Source organism: Lactuca saligna, chromosome 6, assembly GCF_052625555.1.
Source record: "Lactuca saligna cultivar CGN05327 chromosome 6, ASM5262555v1, whole genome shotgun sequence".
Classification (NCBI taxonomy): domain Eukaryota; kingdom Viridiplantae; phylum Streptophyta; class Magnoliopsida; order Asterales; family Asteraceae; genus Lactuca; species Lactuca saligna.
This window is the reverse complement of record NC_136422.1, coordinates 96,901,362-96,916,098: the sequence shown is the minus strand read 5'-3', so window position 1 is coordinate 96,916,098 and position 14,737 is coordinate 96,901,362.

Genomic DNA, 14,737 nt, shown 5'->3' with positions numbered 1-14,737 from the left:
CTCCGTTTTGTTCGCTTGTGTCACACCCCTGAACCAGACGGCGGAAACGTCCGAGGGCTCTTAGGACTTAAATTGAATACCATCACAACGATTATAAATGAATTGTAACATCAATGATCACCATGCATTGAAATAATAAAACTGATCTTGTTTACATCTATTACATTGTTTTAGTCATTACAATTTCATAACATAAACCGTTCGATAGATAATCTAAGCAAAACACCATGACATAACTTGATACTTATTCTTCGCCTTACCTGTTACCTGAGAATACAAGTTATTTTGAAAAACATCAACGTATTAAATGTTGGTGAGTTCATAAGTAATGTTGCAGTAAAATGATTTGGTGTAGTTTGTAAGCCCAGAAAATCTGATATTTTCTGAAAAGAGTTTTTGCTCAAAAAAAAATGTGAAGATCCGTAAATATGCTTATTGATTTTTAAAACATGTATAGTTGTTGAACTTTGTATATGTCACACAAGTGAAAATGTTGAACTTCCCAGGAAAACCCAATGTTTTCCCAATACGTAAAATATAGATACGTCAAATGTTTTTGATTACCCGGTTGGCGTTGGATTAATTAGGGTTTGTGACTTGGTATAATCACACATTAGGAAAATGACTAGTTTATAACTACAGATTACGAACGATCCTTAAAGGCGTCGGCCGTTACTACTCACTTAATCCCCCACCCTGATTACTATTGTTTATTGTTCTAAATCTGTTTACTTTGTTTTCTCATAGCCCAACAATCGAGGAGAAAGGAGGGTACGAAGCCCCCTTTATTACCAGGAGTTATTCTAGGCTATCGGGAATGCGAAAGACACTTGGCCTCACTCACATTTGACTTCTCGACCTCACTAGCAGTACTAATGGGCCATTAGGTCCCAATAACACATTATAGATATTGAAGGTCCTTTTACGTGGAATTGGGTCATAGAAGGCCTAATATCACATAAGCATAATCCCTTTGGGCCTAAAGATCATGTTGATGGGCTATCAAGGCCCAACAAGCAAGATTTGTAACTTTCAAGCCCAAAGTTTGTATGTTGACTCATCGTTGTTATCACGTGATTAACGAATTACTTTGGTTTAACGATTTTGTGTTGTTATCGATTCGAGACCGAATCAATTCGTTTGGTAACGATGTGTATTATTGAGAGTGCATTTGTTTTCCATTTTCGTCGGTAATTCGCGGATCTTGTATTTTAATTTGATTATTTGTAAGTAGAGCTTGACCCTTTTCATTACTCTTCCTTTTATAAAAATAACACTTTTGGTCCTTTTATATAAAAGAATTTCATCTTTAGTCCTTAAAGCACTTTTCTTGACACTTTTGTATGATTTGTTTGATGAAAACACGATTTTACCCCACAGTTTATTTAATTGACAGCTTCAGCCCCTCTAGAATAGTGGTTCTCGGTTAAGGACCCATTTTTCACAACTTTTACAATTTTGGCGCAAAATCTAAAAAGTTTGCATTTTTAGTTCTTTTTGATAATAAAAAACATTTTTGAACCTTATAAATATTTTATTATGCTAATTGCTCCCTGTTTAACAAAAAATTTCATTTCCAGCCCCTCAACTTGTAAAATTTCGCATTTTGGGGCTTATTGGGCTGAAAAGCCCAAAATTAGCCCATTAGGTTAAAAATTTACATTTTAAGTCCTTAGAAATTTCTAAAAATCAGGAAAATATTTATGGAAACTGTTTTGGACCCTCTTACCCTTCAAGAACTGTGACTTGTTGATTTTTACCCCATGTTGGTATTTTTGATAATTTAAGCCCAAAAAAGGGTTTTATGTTCAAGTATGTTTATTCTAACCTTATAAACTATTTTTCTTGACTTGATTAGTGTAAAATAGCTTAAGTTATGTTTATTTCCTTCCTCATGTCTTAGATCTCGGTTATTACACACTTTTTGATAACATATTCATCACAAAACACATGATATTACACACATACATGCATCAAATCACACATAGCATACATTTACACATAGATCTACACATTTTCTTGTATTCTCCCCCATAAAACTCATAAAAACCAAAAAAGAAGGGGGTATGAAACTCAGCTTGAGTTGTGGATCGGTTTTGAAAAAGATTTGGAGAAGTTTGGTGCTATTTTCGGCCCTATCAAGTTCCTTGGATGGATCTCTGACTTAGATGCATCTAAGGTGCAAGATCATGAGTTTGAATGAATTAAGAGATGATTCTTGAATGAAAGGAAATAGCTAGATTATGGATCTAACATCAACTTACCTTAGATGATGTGTTTGTGGGTTAAATCTCCTTGAAAGCTTCCTTAATCTCGAAAATATGGAGAGGAGTGGAGAGAGTTTTCTTGAGAGAATTGTGAGTGAAATGTGTGTGTGTGCTTGGATTCGGCCGAGAACAAGAGAGGGGGGAGAGAAGAGAGGTTTTTGAGTTGATTTTCAAGAAAACATGAAATGGTGCATGGGAAACCTATGGATAAATGTGAGGTGGCATAGGAAAAGTCAACTCTCCTTCTTTGGTTAGGCTTGGGCCGAGAATGGAGAGAAAAAAAAGGAAAGGATTGGGCCCTTAAATGCCTAAGTCCAAATCATAAATAATTTAGGTAACTATTGGCCCAAAATAAATCAAGAAATGATTTTTATGGCCCATTAGGGCTAATTAGGTAAGTTATGGCCCAATGAGGTCCATTAACGTATTTTATTTCATTCTAGGCCCAATATGGCCCAAAATGTTAAAATAAATGAAAGTGAGTCTAATTTGAGCTCATTCAAGAGTTCTAAGCCCAAGATTGTCCAATTGGAAGCTTATTGGCCCATTGGGCCCAATAAGGAAATCGTAGTCTAAAATGGACTTAAACAAGGATTTCTAGGGTTCCCAATTATTTGTTGACTATTTGCAGTGCATGTATGCTGTGTTTGATTGAGATTTGGTTGTTAATGAATAAGCATCTTATATGCTTTCCCATTGTTGGTTTACATTTGTTATCATTGTTCAATGTTTACAAGGCTTCAAATTCCTAGTTGTGACATCATCCCACAGTTAGAGGGAATTTCGTCCCGAAATTCTTTTGAAAGCTAGTTTTGAGAATGCTAGAATAGATGAGGGTACTTTTGCTTCATTTGATATTCGCATTCCCACGTGAATTCTGGCCCATGCTTCACGTTCCACCGTACTTTCACAATCGGGATGCGACTTTGCTTAGTACACTTCACCTCCATGTCCATGATTTCGACTGGTTCTTCAACGAACAGGAGATTCTCGTTCATTTCAATTTCGTCAAGGGGAATGATGAGAGTTTCATCGGATATACACTTCTTTAGATTGGAAACATGGAACACGGGGTGAACACTGCTGAGCTCAGCGGGTAGCTGCAGTCTGTACGCCACTAGACCAATTCGGGCAAGAATCTTGAAAGGTCCAGTGTATCGTGGGTTCAGTTTTCCCCGTTTTCCAAAACGAATGACCCCTTTCCAGGGAGAAACTTTTAACAGCACTCGATCCCCGACCTGAAACTCTAAGGGCTTTCGCCGTCTATCAGCGTAGCTCTTTTGTCGGTCGCGCGATGCTTGTAGCTGAGATTTGATTTGGACTATCTTTTCCGTGGTTTCACGTATGATCTCCGGTCCCGTTAATGTCTTGTCTGATGCTAGTTCCCTTGCTAGTTGGGTGTCGCCCACCTCAGCCCAACACAACGGTGATCTACACTTACGTCCATATAGCGATTCGAAAGGAGCGACTTTGATGCTCGAATGGTAACTATTGTTATACGAGAATTCAACTAAGGGTAAGTGGGTATCCCAGGACTTCCCAAAGTCTATCACGCATGCGTGAAGCATGTCTTTGAGCGTTTGAATGGTTCGTTCGCTTTGACCATCTGTCTGTGGGTGATAAGCAGTGCTCATGTCGAGATGGGTTCCCAGTACTTTCTGAAGTGATTGCCAGAAACGTGAAGGGAACCTACTATCTCTATCCGAGCTGATAGACACAGGTACTCCGTGAAGCCTCACGGCTTCTCGAATGTATATTCTTGTCAGTCTCCCTATCTTGTAGGATTCTTTTATTGGCAGGAAATGAGCGGATTTCATCAGTCGGTCAACTATTACCCATATAGTGCCCAATCCATCTGATGTCTTGGGTAGCTTGGTCACCAAATCCATAGAAATCCCTTCCTATTTCCACTCAGGAATTACTGGTTGCTGTAATAACCTCGAGGGCTTCTGGTATTCCACCTTTACCTTGGCGCAAGTAAAGCATTTGCTGACATAGGTGGCAATTTCTGCCTTCATGTTAGGCCACCAATAATGTTGTTTAATATCCAAGTACATCTTGTCCGAACCTGGATAGATGGAGTATCGTGTCTTATGAGCTTCACTCATAACTACCTCCCTAAATCCTCCAAATTTAGGGACCCAAATACGGTTCATGAAATAGTATACTCCGCCTTCTTTCACCTCTAGATTCTTCTCCATTCCGCGTAACGCTTCGCTTGTTTTGTTTTCTACTTTAATGGCGTTTGACTGGGCTGCCCTGATCTGTGTGGTTAGGTGAGATTGGATGGTTATTGAGAGAGTTTTCACACGAAGATTAGAGTACTCTTTCCAGCTCAAGGCATCAGCTACCACATTAGCCTTGCCTGGGTGCACTTCGTACCATAAAGGTAATGCCTCCAAATCTTCAGGGCGAAGACCACTGCTCCCAACTCTAGATCGTGGGTTGTGTAATTCACTTTGTGTGTATTGAGTTGCCGGGACGCGTAAGTTATCACCTTTCCACGCTGCATGAGAACGCAACCTAAACCCTAGTTTGAAGCGTCGCAGTAGACTACAAAATCTCCCGTTCCCTCTGGTAGTGATAGTATCGGGGCACTGCAGAGTGCTCGCTTCAGAGTTCGGAATGCAACTTCTTGTTTGTCCATCCATTTGAATGGTACACCCTTTTGTGTAAGCGAGGTAAGTGGCTTGGCGATCTTAGAGAAGTTTTGAATGAACCTCCTGTAGTAACCTGCTAGTCCTAAGAATTGGCGAATTTCTGTGGGTGTTGTCGGGACTGCCCATCCTTTGATGGATTTGACCTTAGAAGGATCCACATGTATTCCTTCCTGACTAACAACATGACCCAAAAAGTTCACGCTACGGAGCCAGAACTCACACTTGGAGAGTTTTGCGTATAGCTTCTCAGTTCGCAGGGTTTCTAGGATTTGTCGTAGATGTTGGCCATGCTCTTCTTCGCTTCGGGAATAGACTAGAATGTCGTCAATGAAAACAATAACAAAGTTGTCGAGGAATGGTCGGCAGATTCGATTCATTAGCTCCATGAATGCGGTAGGGGCATTCGTTAGACCGAAGGGCATTACGACAAATTCATAATGTCCATAACGAGTTTGGATAGCGGTTTTGGGAATATCCTCTTCCCGGACCTTGAGTTGATGGTACCCAGATTGTAGATCTATCTTAGAGAAGTAACTGGCTCCTTGGAGCTGGTCAAATAGATCGTCGATTCGTGGGAGTGGATAGCGATTTTTGACAGTGAGCTTGTTTAGTTCTCTATAATCAATACACATCCTAAAATATCTGTCTTTCTTCTTGACAAAGAGGAATGGGGCTCCCCATGGTGAGAAGCTGGGTTGGATGAATCCTTTGCCCAGGAGTTCACTGATTTGGCTAGACAATTCCTGCATCTCAGCAGGAGCTAATCCGTAAGGCGATTTAGCGATGGGAGTAGCTCCTGGAACAAGATCAATTCAAAATTCAACTTGTCTCTCTGGGGGTACTCCAGGAAGATCTTCATGAAATATGTTTGGGAATTCACGTGCTACAGGAATGTCTCGAACGTTAACCCCTTCCTTGGTTTTATCCACAATATGCGCTAGGAATGTCAAATCGTTCTTTCGCAGATGCTTCTGTGCCTGGATGCACGAGATGAGGCGAAGGTTCGTGCTAGGGTTGTCTCCGTAAATAACTAGGGTTTCATGATTTGGAAGCTGAAGGCGAACGGCCTTCTCGTGACACATAATTTTAGCATGGTGGGGGCTTAACCAGTCCATGCCAATAATCACATCAAAACTTCTAATGGAAACATGCATTAAATCTATTCGGAAGACGTGTTGATTTAGAGTTAGGGTACATCCGATGTAGACTTCCCCAGTAGATTTTGTTTTCCCATTGGCCATTTCCACCGTAAAGGTTTCGTTGAGCTTCTGGGGTTGTTGTTTTAACAAATGTTTAAACTTATTGCTCACAAAACTTCGTTCTGCTCGGGTATCAAATAGGATGCATGCATAAGTGTGGTTTAGGAGGAACATACCAGTAACAAGAGCGGGATCCTGAATAACTTCTCCCTAACCCATGGTCAGCACCCTTCCTGTTCCTCCATTTCCGGGATTGTTGTTGTTGGGGCAGTTTCGACGGAAATGCCCAGTCCTTCCACATCCATAGCAGGTGTGGCTAGGTCCTGCATTATTTCCACCATTGTTGGTGTTGTTGTTGTTGTTGTGGTTATTGTTGTTATTGTTTCCCTGTTGTTGGTTCTGAGGATGGTAGGTCCTGCAATACCTTGTTGTGTGCCCCTTCCGATTGCAACTGGTGCATTGCATCTCTCTGCATTCTCCATTGTGATGGAGACCGCACTTGTTGCACTTAGGAAGATTACCGGAATAAGGTCTAGGAGCACTTGGAGCAGTTGAGGCTGGAGCATGTGGTGTGGATGGAACTTGAGTGGTCGCAGTATTAACTGCCACTGTTTGTTGCTTCTTGGACGATTCAGAGCTTTGACGTCCCTTCCTCTTGTTGTGCTTTCCCTTTTTACTATCATTTTCCTTCTTAACCTCAGTCTCCACTGGCTTCTCACCCTTGTTGTTGTTGTGGTCATACAGCTTCTTGGCCAATCTCTTGGCACTATCGAAAGTTTCGGGATTTGTAGCTATCACGTTTCCTTGGATCGGGGAGGTTAGTCCCCAGATGAATCGCTCGATCTTCTTACCTTCTGAGGTGATCATGCCAGGGCACAGCAGCGACAGTTCGCTAAACCTTGATATGTATGCATCTATATCAGCGTTTCGGATAGTGAGATTCCACAACTCTTGTTCCATTTTCTGAATTTCACCTCGAGGGCAATACTCAGCCATCAACATTTATTTCATCTCTATCCATGTAATGGAATTGGCTACGGGAAGTGTCAAGCCTTCCACGTGTCCGTTCCACCAAGTGAGCGCTTGGTCAACGAAAGTGCATGTGGCAAACTTCACCTTCATCTCCTCAGGGAAATCGCATATCTCGAATACCGATTCCACCTTCTCGATCCATCGTTTCAGGGTGATCATTCCTCCAGTGCGGTTAAAGGTTCCTGGTTTGGCATTGGCGAAGTCTTTGTAGGAACATGTTTTGGTGGGTCCTTGATTCATCCCGTTGTTCGAACTTCCGACCCCTTGTCCGTTGACTCCTCCATTGTTCCCTTGGTGAATTTGTGCCATTGCTGCGGTGACCGCAGCAGATACATCTGCTTGGAATGCAACTGAGTCAACTTCGGGTGGGGTTAGCCCAAGGTTTCCATGAGTGGGTCATTGAGGCATCTTTCTGTCATGGAACATAAAGATGTTGAGTGTCTTTGGTTTTTGTGAGGTTGTGATCCTATAAACTAGGTGTGTGGCACAAACTTAGGCAATTCTACAATTTAGCATACAACCATGGATACGTAACACATAGCAAACTATAACGTCACAATAAAACATGTAAAATCTTTCATTACTATTACCCGCACTTTTAAACATGAAAATTTTGCGCGAAAGAGCATACATAAGCGGTACTAGTTTGACAGCATACCGACTCTATGAGTAGTGTAGTCACTTAAACATAGAGTCAGGGTACCTAGCATAGATCCAAATGACATAGTAAGATAAATCTATCCCTAGCACTTCTATGGAGTGTCCTATAACAGTGGCGGGATCATATGCCGAAGTGTTGAGCCAACAACTGGGCCATCTCAGTCATGTCTCCAATGACCTCATCCCTCTCATGCTCAGCTCGCACTACACATGCTTCCATGGCGAACAACTGTTGTTGCAGGGCAGCAATCTCAGCTTCCGGGGAGCGATTATCCCTTGCAGGATTCTCTAGCGGGGCGGGGTGGTCCTGTTGCGCCTCGTTGACAAATGACGTGGTGTGATCTTTACCCGAGTCTTTTTCTTCCTCCATGTCATCATCGGCCCCCTCGAATTCGTAGTCGGTGTCCGTGTACTCGTCAGGCCCAACATCGTGTGATCTCCCTTGATTTTCTTCAGGTTCATCTTTGAGCATCCCGTGAGCCACCAAGACTTGATGAAACTGAATGCCCTGCTGCTCCTCTTCCATGAAGACTGGGAGGAGGTATATGAATAAACTATCATTACTCCTATGTTTCTACAACTATTGCATAGATTGAGTGGAGGATCCCTTCTTGTGGATAAAGGGGTATGTTTTTAGGTTCCCTAGCTATCACGATTTCCTCAGGACATGTGATAGTTGTACCTTGGAGGGAATGTAGTTGATCAGGCTACATCCACTCCTTGATACGACTAAGAACAGTCCTGGCTTAACCGAGATACTAGCATTATCTTGTTTGGTTCAGTACTATGTTCTTTTTCCTAATACAAGCAAGGGTGTTTTTATTGTTATGTTTTACTTGTTTTTTTCAGAGTTGTGTTAGTCCCGCTTTTTGGTTTATACTTGCATATCAATGTGTGGTTAGATATGCTAGTTCACTATAAACAGAGCTCTGATACCATCCTGTCACACCCCGAACCAGACAGCGGAAACGTCTGAGGGCTCTTGTGACTTAAATTGAATACCATCACAATGATTATACATGAATCATAATATCATTCATCACCATTCATTGAAATAATACAACTGATATTGTTTACATCCATTACATTGTTTTAGTCATTACAATTTCATAACATAAACCGTTCGATAGATAATCTAAGCAAAACACCATGACATAACTTGATACTTATTATTCGGCTTACCTATTACCTGAGAATACAAGTTATTTTGAAAAACGTCAACATATTAAATGTTGGTGAGTTCATAAGTAATGTTGTAGTAAAATGATTTGGTGTAGTTTGTAAGCCCAGAAAATCCGATATTTTCTGAAAATAGTATTTGTTTAAAAAAAAGTGTGAAGATCCGTAAATATGCTTGTTGATTTTTAAAACATGTATAGTTGTTGAACTTTGTATACGTCACACAAGTGAAAATGTTGAACTTCCCAGGAAAACCCGATGTTTTCCCAATACGTAAAATACGTGACTTGTTTATTGTTATACCGATACGTCAAATGTTTTTGATTACCCGGGTGGCGTTGGATTGATTAGGGTTTGTGAGTTGTTATAATCACGCATTAGGAAAATGACTAGTTTATAACTACAGATTACAAACGATCCTTAAAGGCGTCGGCCGTTACTACTCACTTAATCCCCTACCCTGATTACTATTGTTTATTGTCCTAAATCTATTTACTTTGTTTTCTCATAGCCCAACAATCGAGGAGAAAGGAGGGTACGAAGCCCCTTTTATTACCAGGAGTATTTAAGGCTATCGGGAATGCGAAAGACACTTGGCCCAACTCGCATTTGACTTCTCAACCTCACTAGCAGTACTAATGGGCCATTAGGGCCCAATAACACATTATAGATATTGAAGGTCCTTTTACGTGGAATTGGGTCATAGAAGGCCCAATATCACGTAAGCATAATCCCTTTGGACCTAAAGATCATGTTGATGGGCTAGCAAGGTCCAACAAGCAAGATTTGAAACTTTCAAGCCCAAAGTTTGTATGTTGACTCATCGTTGTTATCGCGTGATTAACGAATTACTTTGGTTTAACGATTTTGTGTTGTTATCGATTCGAGACCAAATCAATTCGTTTGGTAACGATGTGTATTATTGAGAGTGTATTTGTTTTCCATTTTCGTCGGTAATTCACGGATCTTGTATTTTAATTTGATTGTTTGTAAGTAGAGTTTGACCCTTTTCATTACTCTTCCTCTTATAAAAATAACACTTTTGGTCCTTTTATATAAAAGAATTTCATCTTTAGTCCTTAAAGCACTTTTCTTGACACTTTTGTATGATTTGTTTGATGAAAACACGATTTTACCCCAAAGTTTATTTAATTGATAGCTTCAGCCCCTCTAGAATAGTGGTTCTCGGTTAAGGACCCATTTTTCACAACTTTTACAATTTTGGTGCAAAATCTAAAAAGTTTGCATTTTTAGTCCTTTTTGATAATAAAAAACATTTTTGAACCTTATAAATATTTTATTATGCTAATTGCTCCCTGTTTAACAAAAAATTTCATTTCCAGCCCCTCAACTTGTAAAATTTCGCATTTTGGGGCTTATTGGGCCGAAAAGCCCAAAATTAGCCCATTAGGTTAAAAATTTACATTTTAAGTCCTTAGAAATTTTTAAAAATCAGGAAAATATTTATGGAAACTGTTTTGGACCTTCTTACCCTTCAAGAACTGTGACTTGTTGATTTTTACCCCATGTTTGTATTTTTGATAATTTAAGCCCAAAAATGGGTTTTATGTTCAAGTATGTTTATTCTAACCTTATAAACTATTTTTCTTGACTTGATTAGTGTAAAATAGCTTAAGTTACGTTTATTTCCTTCCTCATGTCTTAGATCTCGGTTATTACACACTTTTTGATAACATATTCATCACAAAACACATGATATCACACACATACATGCATCAAATCACACATAGCATACATTTACACATAGATCTGCACATTTTCTTGTATTCTCCCACATAAAACTCATAAAAACCAAAAAAGAAGGGGGTATGAAACTCAGCTTGAATTGTGGATCGGTTTTGAAAAAGATTTGGAGAAGTTTGGTGCTATTTTCGGCCCTATCAAGTTCCTTGGATGGATCTCTGACTTAGATGCATCTAAGGTGCAAGATCATGAGTTTGAATGAATTAAGAGATGATTCTTGAATGAAAGTAAATAGCTAGATTATGGATCTAACATCAACTTACCTTAGATGATGTGTTTGTGGGTTAAATCTCCTTGAAAGCTTCCTTAATCTAGAAAATATGGAGAGGAGTGGAGAGAGTTTTCTTGAGAGAATTGTGAGTGAAATTTGTGTGTGTGTGTGGTTGGATTCGGCCGATAGCAACAGAGAGGGGAGAGAAGAGAGGTTTTTGAGTTGATTTGCAAGAAAACATGAGATGGTGCATGGGAAACCTATGGATAAATGTGATTTGCAAGAAAACATGAGATGGTGGCATAGGAAAAGTCAACTCTCCTTCTTTGGTTAGGCTTGGGCCGAGAATGGAGAGAAAAAAAGGAAAGGATTGGGCCCTTAAATGCCTAAGTCCAAATCCTAGATAATTTAGGTAACTATTGGCCCAAAATAAATCAAGAAATGATTTTTATTGTAACAACGTAAATTTTAAAACCAATTTTTCATTTTTGTAAACATCGATTAATATTTCAAATTCAAACGTGAATAATATTGTCACAACAAATACATCCCAATGATCATAAAATAGTTTTTCCCCGACAATGTGTACGATCACGCCGGTGCCTTCCCACGGTCCTCGCTAGTACCTGAAACACATAACACAACAACTTTAAGCATAAATGCTTAGTGAGTTCCCCAAAATACAACTTACGCGCATACGGCTTTCCAGGCCCTAACCTTCCGGTCCATGTGTCTCAGGGGATTTCCGTCCCGACTAGGTAAACCTTCCGGTCCTACCCACATCAACCTTACGGTCCACATAATAATGCCTTCCAGCCATAACATATTCGCCTTCCGGCCCACGACATAATGCCTTCCGGCCCATATCAAGCATATCATACATGGCACATATAACGATTAACTTATCACACATAATACATATAAATATCATTTATATCACCGAATCCCAATAATGACTCTACCTCGCCTAAACATAAAAATATCATTTAATACACAAAGACTTCCACCACTAAAACTTTAACCCTTATCATCATTCCTCATAGGGTAAAAGACCATTTTACCCTTCCTTGACCTAAAGTCCTCATGTTGACCAAAACCCTAAAAGTCAACAAAAGTCAACCCTAAGAGTACGCGGGGCGTACTGCTAGATGTACGCAGGGCGTACATCGCCAATCCCCTAGATCGGGGAGTCCACCCAGTACGCTGCACGTACTGGAAGTTACGCCCAGCATAACCATCAGAATCAAACACTCTTCATTTCTGGTCTTAATCGGTTAAGCCATTACTCCAACTTCTAGATCCGACTCTTTTAGTGTGTCTAAACCCATAAAGTCGAGACCTTTAAGCCTTGGCATGGTTGTAAAGGCTCCAACATTACATAACAACATTCTATTCCAACTCAAGGACCTAGATCTCATGCATGGTGCAATACCCACGTCCAAGATGCCATTTTTATGAGTCTACAACTACAATAGATCAGAAATATGAAGTACCTAAGCTTATGGAGGCCATTTGCACAAAAGTCTCCACCTTTGGGAATTAAACCCTAGAAAATGATACTTTAAGCATGCAACATGAATCAAGTGACAAGATCCGAACTTTTTACCTGTTAATGAAGCTTTAACCCTTGCGAAGCTTAGATCTACACTTGAGCACCACTTCTAGCCTTTCCAATGAGCTCTTCTTCTCCTTTGCAACCTTGGAATGGCACCACCAAGCTTAGAATACACACACAAAGGCTTAAGAATGAAGGCACATACTATTTAGGGTTTCACTCTGAGGGGTGGTGGCTGAGAAGTCCAGCCACACATTCTTTTTATAGCCCTCCAAAGATATTAGGGTTTTTAGATCTGGGAAAGTTACGCGATGCGGAACCTTGGGTACGCCTAGCGTACCTGAGGGGGAACGCGTCCAAATGAGGCGCACGAGTACGCGCAACGTACACCTTGTACGCCCAATGTACTCGCCTACCATGAAAACCCCAAATTAACAACTTAACCAAGATGCAAGGCCAAAAAAAGAATACCTGGATTTCAGGATGTTACAATTCTCCCCCACTTGAATCAGACTTCGCCCCCGAAGTCTCATACTGAAAACAACTCTGGATACTGATCCCGCATCACAGACTCGGACTCCCATGTCAGCTCGGACCGCTTCCGATGTTGCCATTGTACTTGTACTAGGGGTACTTCCTTGTTCCTCAGAACCTTAACTTTCCGATCCTTGATCGCTACTGGTCTCTCTACCATAGTTCACGCATGCATCCACCTGAATATCATCTAATGGCACCACTGCTGACTCGTCGATAATGCATTTCCTCAACTGCGAGACGTGAAACGTATCATGGATTTGCCCCAACTTAGCAGGTAGATCCAACCGGTAGGCTACCCGGCCTACCCTAGCAATTACCCTGAAGGGTCCAATATACCGGGGTCCCAACTTGCCCCTCTTCCTGAATCGTATCACTCCTTTCCAAGGAGAGACCTTTAGGAGCACAAGGTCACCAACCTAGAACTCGAGCTCGGACCGACGCCTGTCCGCATAACTCTTCTGGCGACTCTGTGCGGTCAATAGCCTCTGCCTGACCTGCTGAATCTGCTCGGTCGTCTGGAGTACAATCTCCGTACTACCCATCACCCGCTGCCCCACCTCTCCCCAGCAGATGGGGGTGCGACACCTCCGCCCATACAACAGCTCAAAGGGTGGCATACCAATGCTCTAATGATGGCTGTTGTTGTATGAAAACTCTGCTAAAGGTAGATAGGTGTCCCAGCTCCACCCAAAATCCAAAAGACATGCTCGGAGCATTTCCTCAAGTGTCTGAATCGTCCGCTTGCTCTGTCCGTCTGTCTGCGGGTGGTACGCGGTACTGAAATGCAGTCTCGTACCCAACTCCTCATGAAACTTCTTCCAAAACCTGGAAGTAAAACGCACATCCCGATCTGAAACAATCGACATCGGAACCCCATGCCGCGATACCACCTCCCTCACGTATAATTCTGCCAACTTCTCCGCAGAAGAGCTCTCGCTGATGGCTAGAAAATGAGTGCTCTTCCTCAATCTATCCACGATCACCCAAATCGCGTCGACTCCCCTCTCAGTCTGCGGCAATTTGGTGATAAAATCCATGGTAATCTGTTCCCACTTCCATTCGGGAATCTCTAGCGACTGCAATTTACCGTGCGGATGCTGGTGCTCAGCCTTAACCTGTCGACAAGTCAGGCATCTCTCAACAAACCATGCAACATCCTTTTTCATACAGGGCCACCAATTCTCCTTCCTTAGGTCCAAATACATCTTCATAGCCCCGGGATGAATCGAGAATCTCGATCGATGCGCTTCCTCCATCAAAATAGTACGCGTACCGCCCACAAACGGTACCCAAATCCGACCCTGAAAAGTCATAAGCCCTCGACTATCCATAACGAATCTTGATACCTGACCTACAACCCGCTCCCTCTTCTGGTTTTCTGGTTTCACAGCCTCAGCCTGAGCTCCTCGAATGGTATCCAAAATCGGGGTCATCACCGTCAACCTCATACAAATATCTCGGATCAGGGCGCTTTCCAACCTACGGCTCAACACATCGGCCACCACATTAGCCTTTCCCGGGTGGTACAGGATCTCACAATCGTAATCCTTCACCACGTCCAACCATCTCCTCTGTCGCATATTTAGATTTGGCTGATCCATGAAGTACTTCAGACTCTTGTGGTCCGTGTAGATGGTACGCCGAACCCTATAAAGATAATGCTTCCAGATCTT